This window comes from Onychomys torridus, chromosome 9, assembly GCF_903995425.1.
Source record: "Onychomys torridus chromosome 9, mOncTor1.1, whole genome shotgun sequence".
Lineage (NCBI taxonomy): Eukaryota > Metazoa > Chordata > Mammalia > Rodentia > Cricetidae > Onychomys > Onychomys torridus.
In genome coordinates, this window is record NC_050451.1 from 99513186 (window position 1) to 99539572 (window position 26387).

Below are 26387 nucleotides of genomic sequence, written 5' to 3' on the forward strand. Positions count from 1 at the left end.
TAGATGTATCCATGACAATACTCTGGGGTGTGCTGAGGTGAGGCTGGCCGCAAATGTGAGCTCCTCATGTTAGCCATCAGTTAACAATGAGCCATCCTAGATACTAATAGTGATGTGTTTTCTGCCAATGTTAACATACTGCTAATTCTCAATTCTCAGATTATATAAAAAGTATGAGAAAAAATGCTTGTGATTTTGTGTTATCATTTTTGATTTATAAATAATGTGATGTGTTAGCGGTTGCTATGGAAAACAGGAAAATGTTTCTCTTTGTGCTCTTCCCTCTGATGACATTCAGCCCTCTCTGCAACTCTTTCCGTATGTTAACACTATGTTGAATAACTGGGAAATTGATTTAATAATAATAGGGAAATTATAGTTCAAGAAGCTTTGTGGTAGAGGGAAATATAGACTTGTTTTAAAGATAGATGTGTGGTGTGAGATTGCAATATTTAGAAATATCATCATACAGAAAATATCGCAACAATGAGATTGAGGGGCACTAAGAGATTAATGAAAGGCTTGAGTCCAAGGACAAAAGTTGAAGGCAAAAATTCTGTCACAAATGATAAAAGCATAAATTAAAACGACTTGGAGGAATATCAATAAGATAACTATAAAGGAAAAGGAAATGATATGAGCTATCAGCTCATACAGGTCCCTAGAGGAGACTTTAAAAATGGAAAGGCATCAATTAAAGTCAAATGTTGCATCATTGAGGAAAATGATGGGAATACTCACAACATCATTGTTCAACAGATACCGCTTGTAAATACGTGCAATGGTTGAACTTTCAAAATGCCTTCAGAGAAAAAGCCTTCAGCAAAACTTACAAATCAAGTTAAGGTGTTGGAATTTTACACAAAATGGAAAGACAGAATGAGATTTTTAGTTCAATATGTGGCTTTGGATTCTGCAGGAGTGTCTACTGTAGTATCTGGATTTGCTTTGAAATTAAGGAGGAATAATAAAAATGACAGAAAAGAAGGAACAATGAAATATTGATTTTAGCTTGTATGAAAATACAACTTTGTAAATAATTACTATATGAAATACTAGTATTTAAGCAAATGCTTGATCACATTATATGATTTAGTTATAATGAGATTATAAATTCATTTCAGAGATTTCATAGACAAAAGTCTTCACAGAAAAACGTCATGGTTTGAAAGAATATGAACATTGACATCAAAATTTAGCTTTTAAAGTTTCCAAGCTTTATCTTTTTCTGTGATATACAGAACATTTTCATATAATGGTTTTCAGGTATGTAATATGGACAAAGAAAATTGGAGTACAGAAAACACAGTTATCTAAAGGAACAGAATCATGTTTGTAAGAATTTCAACAGAGCCACATGGAAGGCAAAAGGGAAAACATGGTGTTATACCTGCACTTCCATCTTATGGCTCTGAAATGTTGTCATGTGTATGAAATTCTATATATAGTCAATAAGAGAGTTTTGAATTTCTATATGAATGAAGAACTGAAGGAATGCAGTAAAGTATGAGTTCAGCTGAAGAAGAAAGCACTGATCTAAACAAAGTACAGCTAAACTCAAAGGAAAATGTGAGAAATTGTAATGAAGAAAAAGCATAGTATGATACACATGTTCTTTGTTGTGCAGCTTCCATGCAATCAAATCAAGTTAAATGTGCCACGAAAATGGAAAAGCCATGAACAAATGTGACTTTTGAATCTACAATACACTAACCTATCTCTACTACATAAATTTATTTAAAATTGATGACAAACTTTATCTCAAAGACAGCTAACTCATTCTCAAATATTGAAGTATATGCATGTGTTAAAATGTTGGATGAAATCATGTGTTTATATTATTGAATTAATTCTAACCATAAAATTCCAGAGCAATTTAGCTTTTACTTAAAATAATTCATGACATTAATATATTTGTGTATAGTCAATATATAATACTATTAATGCATGTAAATCTGTCAGTAACTATGTCTTTGATAATACAATGCCAATGGTTACATCGAGTATTTTTAAATATTAAATATTAAGATGGAACACATCTATGTATAATGCAGAATAATATTTTCATGTTATAGTTAGAGAAAATTTACATTATAGATAAAACATAATTTCTGTGCAAAAGTTTTGTTTCAGTGAAAAATCATATGGAACAACTTTCTGTCAGGTAAAAAATGGCAATACTTTTCTCTTATTCAATAAAGACTTAAAATAGAAAAGTAGAAAATGATTTGTCATTCAGAGAGGTGCTTTTATATGAAGAGGTATATAGTGTAGTGGTGAAATTGATTTAAGAAAATACAAAACTTTCTCAGAAATTATCTTGGATTCAGATTCAATTTTATAAATGCCAATTATACAGAGATTTCCTTTTTATGGCTGGTGACAATTCTAATATCTTTTAAAACTACTATATAAAAGGCCTGAGATACATGATAATGGATTTGTATAAAAGGTAAATCCGTTTCCACTCCAACATCAGTAAAAGAATTAGGAAATAATCTGCACATGTAATATAAATATATACAAATTATGTATGCAAATTTATAATATTAAAGCTTTAATGAACAGTCTAGGTCTCTATCAATAAAATAAAATAGGAAACATGACAGCAAAAACTAAAGTTTTAGATAGCTGTTATATATTCTAATGTGATCCTATCCATCTGAAGAAATGTGTATTTTTGAGTGGCATACTTTGAAGGTAAGTATCTTTAACTAACAAGCATTTTATTCCACATTCTCATCTTAATATAGAGAACCTAATAAAGTATAAAGGGAGCCTTCAGTAATATTGCTTATCAAAAAAATTAAAAAAAACATGCCAAACATCCAATTTATATTTCATTAACGATGACTATTGAGGAAGGTTCTTAGATACTAAATTGAAATCCATTATATGAGTGCTTACTGTGTGAAGATAGAAGCAGTTCTCAGTATTTTGACTGCCCCTTCTATATGCTATGAAATTTTCTGCCATCTGTCTACCTGTCCATCATCTTTTTATCAAAGAATACTGTGACAAACTTTAACTTATTAATAGGTGAAGAAAGCAATTAAAATGAGAAATGTTGGGGCATTGATGTCCACTACAAAATTCACAGAATATGCAAAGGAAAGAACCATGGTATTTCACATGAAGTAGCTTCTAAATGAGTAATAATTAGCTAAATATGGAATCCCTCAAGTTCCTGTCCCCATGAATCAAATCTCTCCTTGTGTTTATTGTAATAATATCATTTCTCAGTCTTTGAGACTGAGAAAATTGCTGAACTTCTGTTGACCCCATTCACTCACATTGCTGCAGCTGGATCAGAGGAAAAAGTTTCATTCTATAATTCAAGCTGGACTTAAAGTCATTATATAAAAGAGTGTAACCTCAAACTTTCTATTATGCTATTGCCTCAGCATTCTGGTCACTGGATTGACAGATTAGCTATCATATCTGTCTCCACTCCACTTACTTCTGAAGTAGTGATATCAGTAACACCATTATAATGAAATACAGAATATGAGATGGTGAATATGATGATTTCAAAAATAGAATAGTAATTCATCTGCAGCAAACACTCAATAAATGTTATGATATTACTTTAACAATAATATTCCTTCTAGATTTTGGTGGCTGTACTTATGGAACATATTGTAGTGATAACATGCATATGTTTGGGATGCCCAAACTGGTCAGTAAACATACTTAGATAATATATTCACATACATACATAAAATATACATTCATACATACAATATACATGCATATATAAATATATCCACATGATATACATACATTCATATAACATGCAATCATATATACATACATATAGCCTATGTAGATACAACATGCATATATACATACAATATGAGTAAAGGCTTATGTGGTCATTTTTCAATAAACTGATTCTCAAATATTAAAAAATATTTTAAGTATTAAAATATCACTATTCCTATTAATATCTTTCAGATACATATTTTTGTAAAACCCCCAAATTAACTATCTTACATTGTGCTACAATTATTTTGTTTTGACAAGAAAATTAGCTATGCTATATTAAGTTAATTAATTTAGTCATATTTTAATATTCTTTTGAAAGCTACTATATGATTCATAAACTCATGTCAAAAATGATAAGAAATTACTAAGTGTTAAAAATAGGGGTGAAATTAATAAAATAATATTAATAACAGGTTATTCAATAATATATCCCAACACATTATCCACATTACAAATTATCTGTTTCATAATATTTTCCACACTAATTCTTCAAAATACATTAAGTATGTCATACCTACAGCAAAATAATCAATTCCACCAGACAATATTTCAAGGGCTTATGTCCTGTATATTTAACATCTACAGCATTCATCATCACCATTAATACAATATTGGCTTCCTTATCAAGAGATGGGATGCTTAGGGTTTATGAGAACAAATTCTGCAGTTACCTTCAGTTGATTTTTAAATATTATTTATACAAACATCATTAAATAGTGATGTAATTTTAATATGTTACTTTTTGTCATGCTCTTAATTCAGTCACATTATAATGAAAACTATGAATCCCTAAAGAGGCCATAACATAATGAGAACTAACACAGCAAAGCATTTTAATGTTCATAAGCCTGTTCAAATTTCATTCAAACAATTCCACTTGTGACTTCCTATCTTTGACCGTATACAAGATGCAAGACACAAGCTGATTACTTCACCTTAAAAAATATTTTCTCTTCTTTCCTATCACTTTTAAAAACTAAAACTTTGCCCCTTTCAAAATACATTCTATCCAAATGTGTTGCCAGGATTATAGGTGATAAACCTTGATTTTAGTTTAAATAGTCTAGATTATTATTTAAGATTATGCCAATTTGGGGGATATGCTGTTGCATTCTGAAGCATCTTTGTGGTGATATTGTTTTCCTCAAAATATAGTGCACCCTAATAAACTTATCTGGGGTCAGAGAACAGAACAGCCACTAGACAGACATAGAGGCCAGAAAATGGTGGCACTCACACCTTTAATCCTATCACTTGGGAGGCACAGATCCACCCAGATCTCTGTGAGTTCAAAGCCACACTGGAAACAGCCAGGCATGGTGACACATGCCTTTAATCCCAGGAAGTGATGGCAGAAAGCAGAAAGGTATATAAGGTGTGAGGACCAGGAACTAACTAGAAGCTTTTGGGTGGTTAAGCTTTTAGGTTTTCAAGAAGCATTTCAGCTGAGATCCATTTGGATGAGGACTCAAAGGCTTCCAGCCTGAGGAAAGAGGATCAGCTGAAGAATTGTCAAGGTGAGGTGGCTGTGGCTTGTTCTGCTTCTCTGATCTTCTAGCATTCACCCCAATAACTGGCCTTGGGTTGGATTTTATTAATAATCCCTATTAAGATTCATGCTACACACCTTGATAGCCTTTTTAAGAATACTATAAAGAACAAATAAGGTGGTTTGCAGACTCATTGGCCTATCTCTTAGACCTTGGTACTGTAGAAATAGGTGGTATACCTCATAAATTCCACAGGGATTGTTGTTATAAAGACCCATATAGACATAATTATCTGACACAAATGGAGTAACCCTTGTCTACAGGGGTTACATTCTAAGATTTTTTTGGTGGGGACCTGATATTTAAGGGAGTACTGGAATATTTGTATTCTCCCTATTTTCTTTCACTAACAAATGCATGATAATGTTTATAAGTTAAGCTAAGTAGTGGATCACAAGTAATGAAAATAAAGCAGAGTAATATATCAATGCATTATAATGAGAATAACATAACTGTTATCTTTCTTTTTCTGAAACTATTTTTTACTACCCTTGCCCTTTTCCTATGATGACATAAAAGGGTGAGTTTTTATGGAGAAATATGAGGAAAATAGCAGGCTTTGAGATACATTGCTAGGCTGCCATGCAAGGTTCATTGAGCACAAGCACTGAAATCTGAAATATTCAATCTGATACTCAGGATAACCACCAAATCATCAGCAAGTGGGTAATGTGCAGTTCAGCTAGATCAGATGAAGAGGTAGTGCATTCCCTCAGTTGTTCAAAGCCAGCATAGTGTGACATTGTGCCATTCTCCTCAGAATTACATGTCATCTAAAGCATGGAAATTTTATTTTTAGAATAATCCATTGAATAACACAATTTTATCTCTTATTCGCTGAATTATTGAAACCATGGAAGACAAATGGCCATGATGATTAATGGGAGGCTAATGGATGTCAAATGCCTATAAATATAAATGGTATGTGTATATAAACTGATAACTTTATATAGACTAAATCATAGCTAGATTTTCCAATCACCCTTGCAGTTTTAACTAGATGGATAAAATAAAATCTTTATACAAAATAAATTTAACAAAATCTTTTGACAAGAAAATAACATAAATCAGGCAACAGTATAAAGATTTAGAGAATTTCCCTGTACCTAGTGTGAGAAGGGAGACATCATGGGGTAGACAAAAAAGGGAAATTAAGGAATTATTTCACTCACAGGGATTTGTCTTGTTTGTTTAAGGGATGCTCCATATTATACAATCAATTGGTTGACTGGTGGCTGCCTGTGACTGGCAGATCATTTTTTTCCAAGTCAGTTATAAAAATCATTTCTATATAAACAAACTCACAGTTGTGTTCATAAGAGCTCTGGGAATGGAAACATCCTCAGCAATATAACTTCCTTTTTATTAGCTTTAATATGACCAGAAATGATCCATACATATTCCATATTTTAGAGAATGCACTATAAGTTTCCTCTGGTGCCATAAGAGATTGCCTTCTTAAAACCCAATACTTCAATCATCTGGAAAAATACTTAGCACTGATATCTATTTAAGACAATCTTTCTTATAACAATCTTAAAAACTTTGGACAGTTTGTAAATTATAAATAAAATAAAAGTCAAGTAATTCACTGAGTAAACTCCCTGATCCCTAATTTTTCAAAATTTGATTCTCTACTCTTGACAAACTTACCCCCTACTCTATCACCGATGTTTCTTGAGCCTTGGGTACAGAATTTTTTTGTAGATGTATTCACTGGGACTGGATTCCTCAGCTCTACGTTCTGATTGTTTGTTGTTTCCTGTAAGTGTCTATGTCTGTTGCAAGGAGAAATTTCTTTGATGAACAGTGAGAACTACACTTAAATGTAGGTAAGACAAACATTTAGAATGTAGATGGGATTATGAAGGTTTGGTAAAATGATGGCTGTTGATTCTTCTCTAAGATTCGTGGTGTCACTAGGACCAGACAGTTCCATATGTTTCAAGTACCAGGCATAGTTTCCCTCTTGAGGAGCCAATCTTAAGTTAATTAGAGAGCTGTAGTTACTGCCAGTGTTTGCGTATTACTGCTCCACCCTTAGGAGTACCATGTTGTACAAGTCTTAGTTGAGTTTCTTAGGCATCAAGGTGGGTAGGATTATCAGCTGCTTCTCTCTTTCAGAAGCTCCTACTGTGCCAACTGGTAGCATGAAAGCAAGTTCCCAGAGACAAAGCATGCATGTCTGCTGTGGGATGTTCTGTATGTTAAAAAGGGGATAGAATAGATATGATAGGATAAAAGGATAGATTAATGAACCTACTTTTAAAGAGCAACAACTTGTTTAAAATGTTTTACATTGCTATGGATTTTAGTTTATTGATACTAAGTTTAAACTTAATTTTGTTTATATATATATATATATATATATATATATATATATATACATACTCTCGTTTGAGGTATTATGTTTATGTATCTCATTTAGATTGTGATGGATAATTAAGAAATACAGGTTAACAATTTGTATTCTATGATAGTCAAACTTATAGTCATTTTTTTCTAGGTATACATAGATATATTTCATATAGATAGATAATCTTCAAACACTTCAAACACCTACAGAATATGGCATTTAAAATATTTTTAAAAATTTAGACTTTCTGGACAGTGAGACATGTCTGCTCCTGATAGCACCAATTTACTTTAAAGAGGAGGATGGGCATCAAAGACACTCCATATGGAGTTTTTCTTCTTCTTTTTGGCAAAAATAGCCATTGGGCAAGAAACTGTTCTTGCCTGGACTGCTTGATCAACTGGACATGCAGGACCCATAGGAAGGTGACCACTGAACTTTGCTTCATGAAATGGTCCTTTGGGTTCCTTCTCTCAGAGGAAACTGCCAGACATTCTACAGGACACAGAAAGAAATGACTGAGAGACTCTAGACCTGTGGGCTGAAGACCAATGCCCCAACTTTACAAAGGAGCATTAGGTGACTGTCTAGGCTGCCAGCTGTCTCTGTCCACCATGCAAGATTCCTGAAAGTTGCTTGCATTCTTCTCCCATTTCTCGGGTAATAGTATATTCTTCTGGGGTCTTTGATGTAGTTGAAGACTAGCTATAATTTTCCTTAGTTATGATAAAAGATAAGTTAGATATGAAACCTTAGACTCACAAATATAAGATAAATAGGATATCCTCTTTAATTTTGCCAAATAGACTAGTTATTATAAATAGACTAGCTATTATAACTGTAAATCTTGCTTGATAATTGTTTTATTATCTGTAATTTTACTATGTGAAATTTAAAACCTGCCTTTTTGAAAAAAAAAAAAGAAAAGGGGACATACTGTACGATGTTCTGTATGTTAAATATGTTGCTCTGATTGGTTAATAAATAAAACACTGATTGGCTAGTAGCCAGACAGGAAGTACAGGCAGGACAAGAGAGAGGAGAATTGGGGGAAGTGGAAGGCAGATGGGGAGAGACCGGCCAGCTGCTGCCATGACAAGCAAGATGTAAGGTACCAGTAAGTCATGAGCCACATGGCAAAGTATAGATTAATAGAAATAGACTAAATCTAAGAGTAAGAGCTAGACAGTGGTAGGCCTTAGCTAATAGCCAAACAGTTTAAATAATATAAGTGTCTGTGTATTCATTTTATAAGTGGGCTCTCAGACTAACAGGGCTTGGTGGGGGCTGGATAGAAGGTCTCCAGCTACACATGTCAGCTCCATCTCAGAAGCTTCATAGCATTGTGTCTTTAGTAATAGGTTATCACTTTCCACTCTCATGACAACCAAGGACAATGGTGATAGTCTATAAGGTGTAAGTTACTTGGACCACCTTGATCAACAACTCAAAGAAGGGCTTTTTATGTCAACTCGAGTTTAAAATATAGTTTATTACAGTAGGCAATGAAGCACTCATGTTCAAAAGTAAATATTAATTCACTGAGATTCTTTATTAATGCTTGAAAGAATGAATAATTACATGTGCCTTAATGTTTCCAAGGTCAATATGATTATAATAGTTGCATTTTGATAGAACTTTTATACTTTCACTTTTGTTGCTAACTGTTAATTAATAACAATTTGCTACAAATGATCCTCAGCCAAGTTATGGTTGTTCTGATATATACCTTGTCTGTTATCAGCTCTAAATACCTCCTAAAATTTCAGAGTGAAGTTTCAATTGGTCATCTCAATTAAATGTGATTGATATGTTTCAGCACTAAAGGTATTGTAAATGGGACAGAGGTGTAAAGCAGGTAGTACAAATTTAAACTTATAATCACTTTATGTCCAATAAACATCCTCTGAGATAGATAATATTTAACAAAATACCATGTTATAACCTGATATTTTAAGGCAAACTTAAAAGGTATTCATTCAAATTTCCCATGATAGTTTCAAATAATTTGAATTAAGCTATGCATGAAAACACAGGCAATAGGTATCAGACCACCATGGTTTAAAGTTAGATTTCAACAACAGAAAAAACTACAGAAATCTTACAATCTCATGAAAACTGAATAATGCCCAACTGAATCACCAATGGGTTACAGAAGAAATAAAGAAAGAAATTAAAGATTTCCTAGAGATCAATGAAAATGAATACACCACATACCCAAACTTATGGGATACTATGAAAGCAGTGCTAAGAGGGAAAATCATAGCAATGAACGTCCACATAAAGAAGCTGGAGAAATCTCATGCTAGTAACTTGACAGCACACCTGAAAGACCTTGAACAGGAAGAGCAAAGACTCCCATGAGGAACAGACGGCAGGAAATTATCAAATTGAGAGCTGAAATCAATAAAATAGAAAATAAAAGAACAATACAAAGGATTAATGAAACAAAGAGTTGGTTCTTTGAGAAGATCAACAAGATAGACAAGCCCTTATGCAAACTAACCAAAAGACAGAGAGAGAGTATCCAAAGTAACAAAATCAGAAATGAAAAGGAGGACATAACAACAGAAAATGAGGAAATCCAGAGAATCATCAGGTCATATTTCAATAGCCTCTACTCCACAAAATGGAAAATCTAAAAGAAATGGATAAAGACCAGATAAATCATTTAATAGTCCAATAACCCCTAAGGAAATAGAATCAGTCATTAAAAGTCCCCCAACCAAAAAAAGCCCTGGACCAGATGGTTTCACTGCAGAATTCTACCAGATCTTCAAAGATGACTTAATACCAATACTCTTTAAATTGTTCCACAGGATAGAAGCAGAAGGAATATTACCAAACTCCTTCTATGAGGCTACAATTACCCTGATTCCTAAACCAAAGAAAGAAAGAGAACTACAGACCAATCTCCCTCATGAACATTGATGCAAAAATACTCAATAAAATTCTGGCAAACAGGTTCCAAGAACACATCAAAAAAATTATTCACCATGATCAAGTAGGCTTCATCCTATGGATGCAAGGGTGGTCCAACATATGAAAGTCCATCAATGTAATACACCATATAAACAAACTCAAAGGAAAAGGTACATGATCATCTCACTAGATGCAGAAAAGGCATTTGTCAAAATCCAACACCCCTTCATGATAAAGTTCTTGGAGCGATCAGGAATACAGGGAACATACCTAAACACAATAAATGCAATATACAGCAAGCCAAAAGCCAACATCAGATTAAATGGAGAGAAACTCAAAGCAATACCACTAAACTCAGGAACAAGGCAAGGCTGACCCCTCTCCCCGTACTTATTCAATATAGTACTTGAAGTTCTAGCCATAGCTATAAGACAACATAAAGAGATTAAGGGGATACAAATTAGAAAGAAAGAAGTCAAGCTCACCCTATTTGCAGATGACATGAGAGTATACATGAGTGACCCCAAAAATTCAACCAAGGAAATGATACAGCTAATAAAAACCTTCAGCAACATAGCAGGATACAAGATAAACTCAAAAAACTCAGTAGGCCTCCTATATACAATAGACAAACTGGCTGAGAAGGAAATCAGAGATACATCACCCTTTACAATAGCCACAAGTGATATAAAATACCTTGGGGTTACTCTAACTAAGCATGTGAAGGACCTATATGACAAGAACTTTAAGTCCCTGAAAAGAGAAATTAAAGAAGATGTCAGAAAATGGAAAGATCTCCCATGCTCATGGATATTTAACATAGTAAAAATGTCGATCTTACCAAAAGCAATCTACAGATTCAACGCAATCCCCATCAAATTACCAACACAATTCTTCACAGATCTGGAAAGAATAATACTCAACTTCATATGGAAAAACAAAAAACCCAGGATAGCCAAAAGAATCCTGTACAACAAAACAACCTCTGGAGGCATCACAATCCCTAACCTTAAGCTCTACTATAGAGCTTCAATAATAAAAAACAACTTGGTCCTGGCATAAAATCCAACATGTGGACCAATGGAATCGAATTGAAGACCCTGACATTAACCTGCACAGCTATGAACATATAATTTTTGACAAAGAAGCCAAAAATGTACAATGGAAAAAAGAAAGCACCTTCAACAAATGGGTGCTGGCATAACTGGATGTCAATGTGTAGAAGGCTCAAATAGATCCACATCTGTCACCATGCACAAAACTTAAGTCCAAGTGGATCAAAGACCTCAACATAAATCCAGTTACTCTGAACCTGATAGAGGAGAAAGTAGGAAGTACTCTTGAAAGCATTGGTACCAGAGATAACTTTCTAAATACAACACCAGTAGCACAGTCACTGAGAGAAACAATCAATCAATGGGACCTGCTGAAACTAGAAGCTTTTTTAGAGCAAAGGACATAGTCAACAAGACAAAGCGACAGCCTACAGAAATGGAAAAGGACTTCACTAACCCCACATCTGACAGAGGGCTGGTATCCAGAATATATAAAGAACTCAAGAAATTAGACATAAAAAATGCCCAACAGTCCAATTAAGAAATGGGCTATAGACCTAAACAGAGAATTCTCCACAGAGGAAGTTCAAATGGCTGAAAGACATTTAAGGAATTGCTCAACATCCCTAATTATCCAGGAACTGCAAATCAAAACAACTCTGAGATACCACCTTACACCTGTCAGAGTGGCTAAGATCACAAACACAGAAGACAGCTTATGGTGGAGAGGATGTGGAGCAAGGGGAACTCTCCTCCACTGCTGGTGGGAATGCAAGCTTGTACAGCCACTTTGGAAATCAATATGGTGCTTCCTTAGAAAATTGGGTATCCATCTCCCCCAAGACCCAGCTGTAGCACTCTTGGGCATATACCCAAGGAATGCTCAATCATACCACATTTGCTCAGCTATGTTCGTATCAGCTTTGTTTGTAATAGCCAGAACCTGGAAACAACCTAGATGCCCTTCAACTGAAGAATGGATAAAGAAAATATGGTACATATACACAATGGAATACTACTCAGCAGAGAAAAACAATGACATCATGAGGTTTGCAGGCAAATGGATGGATCTAGAAAAAATCATCCTGAGTGAGGTAACCCAGACTCAGAAGGACAACCATGGTATGTACTCATTCACAGGAGGATACTAGATGTAAAACATAGTTGACTAGACTGCTACACAACTCCAGGTAGGCTACCTAGAAAACGGGATCCTAGGAAAGACCCAGGGATCACCCAATGACAGAGAAATGGATGAGATCTTTATGAACAACATGGACGACAGTGGGAGTAATGAAGGGCAAGATTTGAGAGAATGAAAGCTTAGGGGAGCAGGAGATCCCATGTGGATCAAGAACAGAAAGGGAGAATGAGGAATAACAGACCATGATAAATGAAGACCATATGGGAACAGGAATAGGCCGAGTTCTGGAGAGGTCCCAAGAAATCCACAATGATATATCCTCTGTAGACTGCTGGCAATGGTTGAGAGAAAGCCTGATCTGACCTAGTCTGGTGATCAAATGACTAAACACCCTAATGGTCATCTTGGAACTCTCATCCAATAACTGATGGAAGTGGATGCAGAGATACTCATCCAGGCCCCAGGTGGAGCTCCTTGTGTCCAACTGTCGAGAAACAGGAGGGACTGCAAGAGCGTGAATTGTTGAATCCAAGATTGCAAAAAGCACAGGGACATATATCCAATTGAATAGAAGCACATGAATTATGAACCAATGGCTGTTGAGCCCCCAGCTGGCTCAGGCCCTCTGGATAATTGAGACAATTGAATAGCTTGAACTGTTTGGGAGGCACTTAGGCTGTGGGACCAGGACCTGTCCTTAGTGCATGAGCTGGCTGTTTGGAACCTTGGGCTTACACAGGGACACTTTGCTCAGCCTGGAAGGAGGTGACAGGACCTGCCTGTACTGAATCCACCAGGTTTAAATGAATCCCCAGGGGTGTCTTGGTCCAGGAGGACATGGGAATGGGGGGATTGTGAGGGTGGGGGCAGGAGGAGGGAGTCCAGGGGAACCCATGGTTGATTTATAAAATTAAAACACATAATAATAAAAATAAATATAAAAAGGGAGCAGAACAGTAGAATGAGAAAGGAACAAAAGACAGAATTATACAATTTTTTGTTGAAAGGTACCAAAGTTGCTCAAAAGTATAGACTGTGTTCTGTTTTGCTGTATATGCATTTTTAGCTACCAGAGCTAATACTCAAGAAATACTCTGTTTCTTTTAACATATGAACTCAGTATAAGGAGGTGTCACCTTTGAACCATGGAGTAAATTCTCAGCATATACACTATCTGTGAGTTCTCTCACCTTGGATTTCTCTGACTCCTAGAGCTGTTAGGAAAATATCATTCTTGTCTCTAAGTCACCCTCAATGGATAGATACTTTTAGCTGCATGCTCTTGAGTCTTCCATTTTACAACTATGCCTGTCCATGAACATAAGATCTTTGAAATCTCTACAAGTACTACATACTCAATAAATTCAAATTAAGGTAATTACTTTCTTTGGGATAATGAAAATAAAATTTTGTATTTTTATTAATAAATAATAGACAGTTTTCTGAAGCCCATTGACCAGCCAACTTAGACAAATTGATGAGCTTCAGACTCAGCAGGAGTTCTTGTTTTAAAAAAAATAAATGTGGAGAGAGAATAAGAGAAGATATCATCATAGACCTTAGTCATCCACATGCATAAGCACACAGGTATATACTCACACACATCCACCTACTCACACATGCGCACACACACATACACACACACACACACACACACACACACACACACACACACACACACACCCAATAACAGGTACATTAACCACAAACTCACAACATAAAAAAATATTGTAATGATAAAGGAGTAATAATAATGTCTATGCTTTAAAACAAACTTATAGGAAATTTCATTTCTCTTTTTTGCAGATGGAAGCCTAGACAATTATAATATAAAAATAAAGGTAAGCCAGGCAGTGGTAGCACGCGCCTTTAATCCCAGCACTTGAGAGGCAGAGGCAGGTAGATCTCTGTGAGTTTGAGTCTAGCCTGGTCTACAGAGAAAGATCCAGGACAGGCACCAGAACTACACAGAAAAATCCTGTCTTGAAAAATCATAAATAAATAAATAAATAAATAAATAAATAAATAAAACATGCATATTGAAGAGTAAACATTTCACAAGCTGAATAAAAATGTGCTTGAGAGATGTAAAAGAAACATGTATAACATTAATAAAACTATCTTTAGATATACTATTCTGAAAGGATTGAATTTATTTATTTGCATTATTGCTAAGGGCAAATAACCCTTTTAAAAATTAGAAAAAACATACCCTTTGTTATAATATCATTTATTTAGTAAAGATATTTTTTTAAAAAATGAACATTTTTCCTAAGTTCCCTTTGGCCTTTTGTAAAATTAGAGACCTTTTTCTGGAATTTTCTTCAAAATGGTTCAACGCAATAGAAACAAAATATTAGGCTGATCATAAACACTTCTTTTATTTCCTTTTTATTAACTTTATGAGTGTTTTTATATTGATATGCTATATTAATAGTCTATAAGTAATAACACATAAATAATTAAATGTATATTTGTGTGCATACATTTTTTCTGATGTTTTATGATCAATAACATTGAATTATAGTGCTCAATGGAGGAAGAGTTTAAAAATTGTGTTTCTGACAACAGAAATGTTAAATGTTACATAATCTATATCTAGGTGCATAGATACAATAGACACACACTAAAAATTCAAGTTATAATGAGTCCTGAAAGGTACAATTTAATTTTTACTGAGTCCTATATATTTTTAAGTAAATGATTCTTCAAATGGCCAATTAATAATCAATACCGAATTTTGATGCAAGGGCAAAGAAAACGGGGCATACTCTGTAATGTGGCAGCTCTTTAACTGGTTGTACAAATTTGGAAAGCATGAAAGTGAAATAGGTTACTATAAATAATTTAGAGGAAAAAAATGTAAGGTAAGTCTACATTCAAAGCCCAGAATTTGTTAATGTTAATAGTATGTAAAGCAACCAGACACGTTTTGTAAACCACAGAAGGCTCAGAACACTTTGAAACAAAGAAGTGATACCTATACTGCTCTACAAAAATGCATTGATACACAAACATAAACAAAGTAAGTTAAGGCAGGAATGAATAGCTAGGATCTTATCTCCAATTTATCTATCAATAAGTGATTGTTGTGGCTTCACTACCAGATCAGTAAGCTACAAGCTGTACAGTGGGTTTGCCAATCTTTAGTTTAGGCTTTGGTATCATGAAGAGGTATGAGCTTGAATGTATAAATGGGAACAGCCTACATTTACACCTAGAAACTGAAACAGACCTGTAAATTCAGACCCTTGAGAGATTCAGGCAGGAAGAACAGAAGTTCAAGTCTTGCCTGGGATATTTAGAAAGACCTTATCAAAAACAAAATAACAGAACTAAAAATGTACAACAATGAGATGTGAGACTCCATCTTAATAATAAAAGACTTGCTTTCATTTTTTATAAACATATGTATTTTTATAAATACATATTTTATATATTTTTTATTTTATACTAGCATCATATACAACAAAGACAATAAAACAGTTTATAGGTAGCCAATGCAGAACTAAAACTTTGTGTTTCCTGATGCCAGGGTCAAGGATGTATAAACTATAGTGAGAACACTTTCTTTTAACTAGCAATTTAGATATCCAAATAGCTGTTGAAATTAGAATGCATTTTTTTGTTAAAATTCTAAAAATTTCTACATCAAAATCACTAATTAGCTTGTAAATACGCATAGTAATATCTAAAGTATTCAACATAAGGAAATGACTTTTATTTTGGAAGAAATCTTCAGTTAATTATATTATTTAAATACTGTTGTGACATTATGTCTACAGACTTTGTATATTTCTTAGAAATAATAAATACCTTAGATATTGACAAGCTGTCTCCCAGGTTTATCCAATATTTCTAGTGTTCTGAGGCTTGATGCGGTTGTTGACTACATCAATATCTTGAGGCATTCAGGTAAAGCACTACTGTAATTAACCATATAAGCTGTCCATGAAGTCAGTTCTGATTAGCTGGAGGGATCCTATAAAGACAAAAATGGGATTCAGACAAACATGTTTTGGAAAATAGGAAATGCTCATTAAGATTACTTCTTTCCATCACTTGCATGAACTTTTGACCAGTTGACCACTCTGTATAATCTAACATCCCCAAGCCCATTGCCTTCAGTCTCTCTCTCTCTCTCTCTCTCTGCTAAAGGGAACCATGCTGTAAAATATCTTCAGCTTCAGTTACTTCTAACTGTGTAGGTCTTCAGAGGCCAAATCTATGTTATATATCCTATCTCACACAGTTTAGACAATTAGTATGAGAGACAATGGCAAAGGGGAGGTAGTAAATTTTTAACTAATGGCCTTCATTTCATGGGAAAGCAAAGGTCATAAGTATTTTCAGTTTGTATCCTATCTTTGTGATAAACCAGGTGACCAAGTCTACATGAGAGTGTCATGCAAATAATACCATTTCAAAGAATCAACTTTTAGGATAACTATTCTACTAATGAATACTTTCATCACTGGAAATCTAGAAAAGGAAATCTGATAATATTAAATGACTGAGATAATACATCACAAACCATTACTCCATTACAGGTACATTTGCTTTTTAAAAAATGACAAAAGGAAACCTGAACACAGAGCTTAAGTCATGGTTTTACTGTAGTTGGAGACCTTCTCTCCAGCCCCTGCCAAGCCCTTTTAGTCCAACAACCCACTTGTAAAATAAACACACAGACATTTGCATTATTTAAACTTCTTGGCCTTTAGCTCAGGCCTACCATTGTCTAGCTCTTACTCTTATATTTAGCCCATTTTTATTAATCTATACTTTGCCACATGGCTCGTGGCTTACCAGTACCTTACATCTTGTCATGGCGGTGGCTGTCAGTCTCTCTGCCCCAGCCTTCACTTCCCAGCCTTCTCCTCTTCCTTGTCCCACCTACCCTATCCTTCCTGCCTGGCTACTGGCCAATCAGCACTTTATTTATTTTAACCAATCAGAGCAACACATTTGACATACAGAACATCCCACAGCATTTTACTGATTACTGTGGCACTTTTGAATAATACCAGTTAAATTCCATCTGGACAATACAGTCCAGAGAAACTTCTTGTCACAAGACATTACTGACTACATATTTTATAACCAGGCTCCTAATGTGGGGGAAAAGCAATAATTATTCTGATAGCTTATAGAAGCTAAGAGAATTTGTCTATTTGTCATCTGGTGAATGTACAGTAAGAAAAGACTTTACAAAATGCCTCTAGTTTTCATTCAGTTTCACTAGCATTTTAGACACAACACAAGGAAACAAGCAAGTTAAACTCAACCACCTGTTAATCAGTGCAAAGCAAGAGCAGAGAGTGATGTAGAGATTTTCTCAGATGCTTTGCAAGTAAAACAACGAGATAAAGAAAAAGCAAAAAGAAAGAAAACTAGAGACTGTTGACAAGAATCACAGTAAAGGATACTTTAAAAAGCACTTCAGTTATCAAAGAATTGAGATATGCAGATATCATTTAACACTTTTCTAATAGCACAGTAATGAAAATTGTAAAATAATCAGCAATGTTTGAACTTTGGTCAATAGGAAACATTAAAGAATCACTCCTGATTGCTTAAACCAAAATGATAATATATTTAAATGAATCTTTATCTTAGAGTCTGGGCTGAACCATTTATCAACTAACAAAATAATGTGTAATAATGACTTCAAAGTAAATGTGTGTTGATAAGGATTACATGCAGTTTTTACTGTAATCATACATTTTATATATTTTAATTAAAATATAACTACACAACCCTTCTATTTTCTCCCTCCAACCCTTCCCACATCTCTCCAATTCTCTCTGAAATTAATGGCTGCCTATTAGTTAACACACACACACACACACACACACACACACATACACACACACACACACACAAATTCAAGCTGCTGAGGCTAATTTTGTTGTTTACATTCATATGACTTCAGGGCTGACTACTTTGTTTCGGATAACCAGTTAGGGGCGTGTGCCTGGGAGAGATAAATTGATCTTCTTTTATCGGTTATTAGTTACCTATATAGTTCTTTGTCTAGGTGTCAGACTTCTACTCCATGGGATTTCACCCTTTCTCATTAGCATGTCTATTTGACATCAGTTCAGTCCTTGTCTAGGCAGTCATATATGGGAGACATAATGTCATAACAGACTTCTTGGTCCTCTGGCTCTTATAACATTTCTGTTCTCTGTCCCAACAAGTTCTCTACATCTGAGATGCAACAATTGTATTAAAGGTAGTCTCTTTGGGCTTTTTCACTATGATCCTTGATATCTGTGTTGTGTCCAGTTGTGGTTTTCTGTAATGGTCTCCATTTGCCATAATGAAGGGTGAGCGCTATATTAATCTTTAGAATATGATTTAGCACTTAGCCCCAAATGGGATGTTTCCTTCAAACTCCTCCTCTTTGGACAAAGGGAACTCTGCTGAAGAGGAGGCAGAAAGGTACAAAAGATAGAGGGGATGAAGGACACCAAGGAAACAAGACCCTCTAAATGAACATGAACTTATAGAGACTGAGGCAGCGTTCTCAGGGCATGCACTGGTCTGCACCAGGTCATCTGCATGTCTATGATGGCTTCTAGTGCAGCACTTGAATGGCATGTTTGAGAGTGCAAACAAGTGGGTCTGATTCTCTGGCCTTTGCCTTTTCTTCCTGTTTGTTTTGTCCAATTCTGATGTGTTAGTTTTTATTTTATCTTACTGTATTTTATTTTACTATCATACCTTAGAAGCTTGTTTACTAATGAGAGACTGAAACAGCATGGATCTGGATGGGAGGGGAGGTAGGGAGGAACTGGGAGGAGTAGAGAGAAGGAAAACTGTAATCAGCATTATTATGTGAGAAAAGAATATATTTTCAAGAAAAGGAAAAATATTTAAAGATATATAAAAAAAACTAAAATTATAGTGTGTGGTTTTAGCCTCTGATGTCAAGGTGCAGTGCCAATGAGCCTGGGTGTATCTTTGCTAGGACAAGTCCATTATCACACATGTTAAACTGGCCAGATAACAAGTTTCTCAAAGTTTGTTATAATTAAGCTAAGAGAAAATTTCAGACTGGAAAAATTTCATATTATGTGTGAGAAACTACCAGCTTTCCATTATGCTTGATTTGTAAAAGAATGTTTTAGGATGTAGTTAAAATTATTCTATTCCAATAAGTGATAAGTGAAGAGAATGTACATTAAACTAAATTATTTAGAATATCAGATCATTTGCGGGCAGATAATGATTTACATAGAAGTCAAAATTTATTTTTGTTGTTGCTTCAGGTTTATTATTGCTATCTTATTTTAAACACAGCATTTCTTCCATCTCTTTTGTATTTCTAAACCCTCCCATTTATTCTCCTTGCTTGCCTTCAAATTCAAGGCCTCTTCTTTCATTAATTATTATTGCATGTATATATGTATTTATATATAAATATATATTCTACCTCATGATCTGGCTATTTGGAACCTTGGGCTTACACAGAGACACTTTGCTGAGCCTGGAAGGAGGGGACTGGACCTGCCTGTACTGAATCCACCAGGTTTAAATGAATACCCAGGGGAGTCTTGGCCCTGGAGGAGATGGGAATGGAGGGGAGGGGCTGGGGGGAAGGTGGGAGCAGGGGCGGGAGGGAGGATGACAGGGGAACCCATAGTTGATGTGTAAAATTAAAACACAAATATAATAAATTATATACATACATATATATATATATATATATATATATATATATATATTCTGTTAATTCCTTACAAAATCACTTATATGTTTGTCTTCAGGGTGAACAGTTGGCTCTGGACAGTTGGTGTTTTCCAGTCTCCCACTTCAGGTTGACTCAGCTGCATATACTTCATTCAGGGCTGAGGCCTTGTGGGCTGTTCCCACTACCTTGGCATGTTCCTTAGTGTGATCCCTGTTCAGCTCACTTTGAATAATCACATTGGTGAGGATTCATGGGTACAGCTTCTGGTAATACTAGGAAACACAATGTCATGCAAAATCCCTGATCCTGTGGTTCCTTGAATTGTTCCTGGAGCCTTGGGTGCAGGATGAATTCTCTGGGACTGGCTCCCACAACATTAATTTTAATATTTTAATAAAAATATAATTCTATCACTTCCCTGTTCTGTAGTGATATTTTATTTGTGCTCCCCAAGAAAACTTATCTGGGATCAGTGGACAGAGCCAGCCACTATTTATTAAGCATAAAAGTCAGGCAATGGTAGCACATGCCTTAAATTAGCATTTGGGAGGCAGATATTCATCTGGATCTCTGTGAGTTCAAGGCCACACTGGGAACAGAGCCAGGCCTGGTGGCACACGCCTTTAATCCCAGTACTAGTTAACTATAGGGTTGTGGAGGTCTATATAGACAGACAGGATGTGATAGAACTGGGTGGAGAGAGGAAGTAAGATGACAGGGCACAGAAAGGCATATAGGCATGAGTGTACAGGAAGTAACTCTCTCTGTAGGCTGAGGATTTCAGTCAGAGGATTCGTGGAGTTGGTGAGGTAATGGCAGGTGACTGTGGCTTGTTCTATCTCTCTGATCTTTCAGCTTTCACGCCAATACCTGGCTCCAGGGGTTTTTTATTAATAAGACCATTTAGCAATTCATGTTATACTGTTTTCCTTCCACCTATTCATATCCTCTTTGCTCCTCCCATGCCTCTGGGCCTACTATCTCTCAAACTGATGACACGTTTTTCTTTGATTATTATTGTTACATATATGCACAGAAATATATTCATACAACCTTCTGAGCTCTACTTTGTTGCTTGTGTGTTCATGACTTCAGGGCTAACCATTTTGATTCAGATAACCAATTAGAGGAGTCCTCTCTGAGAGAGGCTTATTCTACCTCTCTCAGCAATCAATCACGTTTTTGAACAGTTTCCATATTTCACTGATCAAATGTCAGTCATCCACCTTTACATGCCCTGCTTACTTTTTCAATTCTTAGGATGTTTACTTTTAATTACCCTTCTACCGACAAGAACAGAGTGTTTGATGACTTCAGAATGTAGCGGTAGAACTTCTACTACAAACTACTCCATAATATAAAGTTTAAGATCAAGTAAATATTTAGGAGAAACTTCTATATTATTTTAACTCACATTTATTAAATTGTAATCCAAGGATGCTAGCTAGTAGTCTAGCAATGTAGATGTACCAAAAATGCAAACTTGTTTTCCTTTTTATTACTTGAGTTCTAATAGAGCTCCTACAATGTTTATTATGGAAATGTGAAAACATTTTGTGTACCAATAATGCTAAAACACAACTCTTGTTAAAACTATGCCTAAAATGTTATTTTCTTCAACTTAATTATTTAATGGCCTTCTTTTCAGATTTCACTTTTATATTATTTATAGATGCACCAAAACAAACTGGTTTGAATCAATACATAATATAATAAACAAAATTTGCTACTGATATCTATTATTTATTATTATTTATTCTTGTGACTTTAGAAACAATAAATGCAGTATTTCATATTGTATAAAAGTGCTTTGAATATTAAAATGTCACAGACAAAACCATGAAAAGTTATAGTATCAGTTTTCAGAATATTTATTCTATATTATTATGTAATTGTTATATTTATTACACAATTTAATTCAAGTCTTAATAACACTTATGTTGCCAAATATATTCTTAAGTGACAAATGTTAATTTATAAAAGACAAGACAGACTAATTTAAAAATCTCATGGATTTTTCTGCCTGTCTTAAGGAATAATTATGATGGAGGTTGTTAATAATTTATATAAACATCATGAAAACAAAATTCTTCACTTTTTCCTAGTGATTGGCTTGTATTCTTATCTCAAATTTGAATCTCAAATGTTTGCATGGAAGTATTGATGTTTGTTAAGGAATACATTATTAACCTATGAATTTTACATTGTTGATATACACTTGAAGTTAAAATTTTTGACTAAGAACCATAAAGATAAACTTAGATGACAGATGACACCATTTTACACAACATTGAAATCCAAGGGAACCATGAATTCAACCCAAGTAAGGTATAGGAAAAACTTCTACTAATGTTGTCATTTTGAATCATTTTAAAATAACTAATGCATTTTAACATTTAATATTTAATATTTTAAGAGAACAAAATCTCATTGTCCTCTAACACTTGACTTTTAGATTCAAAACTTTTGTTTTTTAAATTTTGAACTTGAGATTATAATCTAATTACATCATTTCTCCTCCTCCATTGTTCCTCCCTCCAAATCTTACCATTTGCCCTACTGACTCTCTTTCACAATCAAGAACTCTTTACTTGTTAGTTTTTATTATATGCATATCTGTATAAACATACTTATTCCTGAATACAACCTGCTCAGTCTATATAAATACTACTCAAGTTGCTTTCAGGGATTTTTTAAAAAAAGCCTTATATGATGAATAAGCTGCTGCTAGGAATTTATTTATTCAAGAATATGCAATCATGAGGGCAGTTACCGTAATTATCAAGAACACAATATTCCAGTATTTGCCAAAACATTTATTCCGAAAGTGATGTCTTGCCTATCATGACTTTTCTTATAATAATTTCTGGTGTTTGATCATTTGCTACACTCTAATTAGAAAGAAAAACCCAAAACATAAACAATAAATGATAAAAACTGAACAATGGAAATGGTGTGAAGACTGAAATGCATAGAAAGAAAGTTTGCATCTTGGCACCCTCAAAGGAAAAACTATTCAGCATTTCTCACTTTGAAGTGTTCATTTAAATAAGTAATAAAATATATATTATTTGACCATTAATATCATAAATTCCCATGTAAATTAAACTAAACTTTTTCATAGCCTATTATAACTAGATTTAAACTGGACTTTTATTCTGGTAATATGTTTCTGATTTAAGCTTTAAGTGCATGGACCTTATATTACAATAAGACACAAAAAGCAGATCGGGGGTCAAGTATTTGTGTATGTGCAATCACAGAAGTATGCAAAGTTTCTCCTAAGCAAATGAAAAGCCAATAAAAATCCATGAAAGTGTGAGAGAAAGTCTTTCCAGAAAAGTTTATTTCAATTTTAAATTGGGAAATTTTAAAATAGAATTTAGTAAAGGTATTTCAAAAACGGAAGGAAGTATGTGGAAAGATGTGGAATTCTTTCAGAGTTTTCAATGTTAATTTTCATACTAATTTTAACTTACAGACATGTATATTTTTACCCATTTAAAAAAACACATTTGTTTACACTATAAGCCATTTTGTCTAATCACTGTCTGTCAGGTTGCTACTCTTGCAGGAACCAAGATTGATAATTGATACATTTGAAAAGTGCCAGGAAAGAAGGAGATGGAAGTGGCATTGGCAGACAGAGATGGAGGTAATGGAAATAGAGCTGATAGTGTTAACTAAATAATAAAGATATAGGTGGGCACGATGGACATAGAGATGATCAGACAGGAGACAGAGATGGAGACGGTTATTAATGTGAGAAATCCATGGATTTCTGGGAAGAAAACATGTTTATTAAGGGATTAAATGGAGATCACATACTTACTTATAGAAAATGAAGCAACACCACACCATTGTCTCTTTGTGGTGGTTTATGAAAACGTGAGGAAAGAACAATAGTGTGATTCTGAGAAAAAAATAAATCAGAATTAAGATCTTTCCTGTGTAACTCTGAATGTTAATAGCTTTCTCTTCAGGGACTCACAGACTCATGTATACTTATGTACTCCAGTAATTAAGTACCAATTAACTGATAAGACGTCCTGATGAATGTCTATACTATAGCCATAAAAATTATTTATGGCAAATTTAGTACAGCTTCAATAACATATTGTGTTTCTCTGAAAAAATAAAGCACAAATTGCTTCTAAAATGCAAGCTAAGATTCTCTTTTCTTTTAAAATTGTGACTAGATGAATACCATTAATAAGCACTGTGATGTCCAATATGAGTCACAAGCTAGAAGATTCTAAGCCTTTTAAAACAAAGATTTGGCATTCCCTCATGCATACCTACTGTGTTTAATTCATATTTAAATAGCAGCAAAATAAAATGGTACACAGAAAAGATACAAAATAGCACCTTTGGCTAGCTTCCGGGAAAAGTCACCTGGGGAAAGTGGTGCTTGCATTTTCTGTGTTAGACTTCTCCAATGTAACAATAAAATTTCAAAATGACAGGAAACTTTATCTTAGTTCTAGACACTAATAAATCCAAGGTTAATGTACAAGTATGTGTCTGGGGCTGTAATCCCAACACTCAGAAGACTGAGTCAGGAGAATCAGAAGCTCAAGTCATTCTTACCTATGTGTAGTATGAATCTTAAAAGGTCTTATTAAATAAAATCATGGGAGCCAGATATTGGAGTGAATGCTGAAAGATCAGAGAATCAGAACAAGACACAGCTAACCTCATCTTGCCAACTTATTAGTCAATCCTGTTTCCACAGATCCTCAGACTAGAAGCCTCTGAGTCTTCTCCTCACCCAAATGGATCTCAGCTGAACTTCTGCTAAAAGCCTACAACTTAAAAAGCTTCCTAATTTTCACACCTTATATACATTTCTGCTTCCTGGGATTAAAGGCATGTGTCTTTCCCAAGCAAGACATGAGATCTCAAGTGCTGGGATTAAAAGTGTGTGTCACCATGCCTGGCTATTTCCAGTGTGGCAGAGATGGATCTCTGCCTCCAGAATGTTAGGATTAAAGGCACGTGCTAATACTGCCTAACCTCTGTTTAATATAGCAGCTTTTCTGTTCTCTGACCCCCAGATAAGTTCATTGGGGTGCACAATATATCAACCACACCTATGTAGTGAATTTCAACCTGGACTCCCTGAACCCTGTCTCAAAATAAATGCAGGGATAAATAGATAGATAGATAGATAGATAGATAGATAGATAGATAAAATTAGAACAGACTGCATACTTTGTCTTTCTGTCTCAAAATAAATGTAGGAACAAATAAATATATAAAAATATATTGCATACATTTTTCTTTCTACCAAATAATGGAAAAGAAAGGGAAAATTTAGAAGAATGTGTTATATCATTGGTTATGTTTATTTGACATTGTTACAAAAATTGTATTTATTTTATATTATTTATATAATACATAATTTCTAATGTTGGGAGACATTACTACTAGAATGCAATTGCTATAATCGATGGAGCTATAGGCTAATAAAATCACATGAAGAACTTATTTTCATGATGTATAATTATATTTGAAAATTGACAGCCAAACTTTGTTGCTTTTAGTATGGAAGCTATAGTGAGTATGTTGTATTGTGCTTTGATCATTCATTGCTGGATATGGCATACCTGCTAAAGAAATTTTTCACATATGTTTACTCACTTTGTTTGTGCTTACAAAATCTAAGCCAACCATATCCTCAGCTTTGAACAAAAGTTTTCATATAGCCTTCTTTCTCATACAAAGTATCCAATGCCAAATTCCTCTAAAATAATCTGTTTAAGTAAAATATCAGGGGTTAAAATATTTTCTTTAGGGGCTGAAGAGATGGCTCAGGGGTTAGGAGCACTGGATGCCCTTCCAGAGGACCCAGGTTCAATTCCTGGTACCCATATGGCAGCTCACAACTGTC

The 26387-nt window shown here is 34.4% G+C and overlaps 1 long non-coding RNA gene across 2 annotated transcripts in view; it reads right to left on the reverse strand.

Moving 5' to 3' along the window:
* LOC118590999 overlaps positions 1-26387 on the reverse strand; it is a 226002-nt gene that overhangs the window by 168416 nt on the left and 31199 nt on the right. For both annotated transcript variants that reach the window (XR_004945891.1, XR_004945892.1), the window contains exon 2: positions 16612-16777. This is a non-coding gene — a long non-coding RNA (uncharacterized LOC118590999). The remainder of the gene's footprint in view (positions 1-16611; positions 16778-26387) is intronic.